The sequence below is a fragment of the Poecilia formosa genome, unplaced genomic scaffold, assembly GCF_000485575.1.
Source record: "Poecilia formosa unplaced genomic scaffold, Poecilia_formosa-5.1.2 Scaffold45, whole genome shotgun sequence".
In the NCBI taxonomy this organism is placed as follows: domain Eukaryota; kingdom Metazoa; phylum Chordata; class Actinopteri; order Cyprinodontiformes; family Poeciliidae; genus Poecilia; species Poecilia formosa.
Window position 1 is genome coordinate 628,172 of NW_006799984.1, and position 772 is coordinate 628,943.

Genomic DNA, 772 nt, shown 5'->3' on the forward strand with positions numbered 1-772 from the left:
GGCCCAGCCTCACCCAGACTCTGCCTCCAGCGGCCCCCAGGTAAATTGAGTTTGAGACCCCTGGTCTAGAATTTTAAAAGAGATCAGTAACACAGAAGCTTTCATAGTAACATAACCTTTTTAAAAATTAGAAATAGATAGCAAAGAAAACAAATGTTCAGTCAATCTTTGAGAAGGAAAATTAAATCCCTCAACTTCAACATACAGCAAAAGTATGAGAACAAAACAAAACCACAATAAAACATGTCTCATCTGGAGACACGTTTTATTCATGTCTCAAGATTGCATGAATAAAATAGAAACATTTTCAAAGAATATATCAATGTAGAAACCCCCCCACAAAAAAATAAAATAAAATAAAAAAATAAGACAGGCAGTGACAGTGGAGATGACAGATAAGCAGAATATTTTAGCAAACAAAACCAGCCACTTCTTCAGTCTGTGATCTTGTTTCAGCTGATTGTGGTTCTGAATCCTGTTTGAGCCACTTGAAATTTACATGAAGGATTATCCTGATGAAACGGGGGAAACCCGCAAGAAGCGCATAATTACAGGAAAGTTACTTAAATCGTCTGTTTTTAAAACGCAAAGGAACAAAATTGCGGTTTAAAACTAAGACAAGAAAACATTTTAAAATGTTTTTTAAATAATATCTTGCTGTTTTTCCCTCTATCTCTTACTTTTCCACAGAGATGCGGTGGAAAATCCTCATCCTTGTAAGGAAAGGAGGCAGTAATCTGTCCTGTTGTAGGATCTTTGGAGAGGAGGTGGA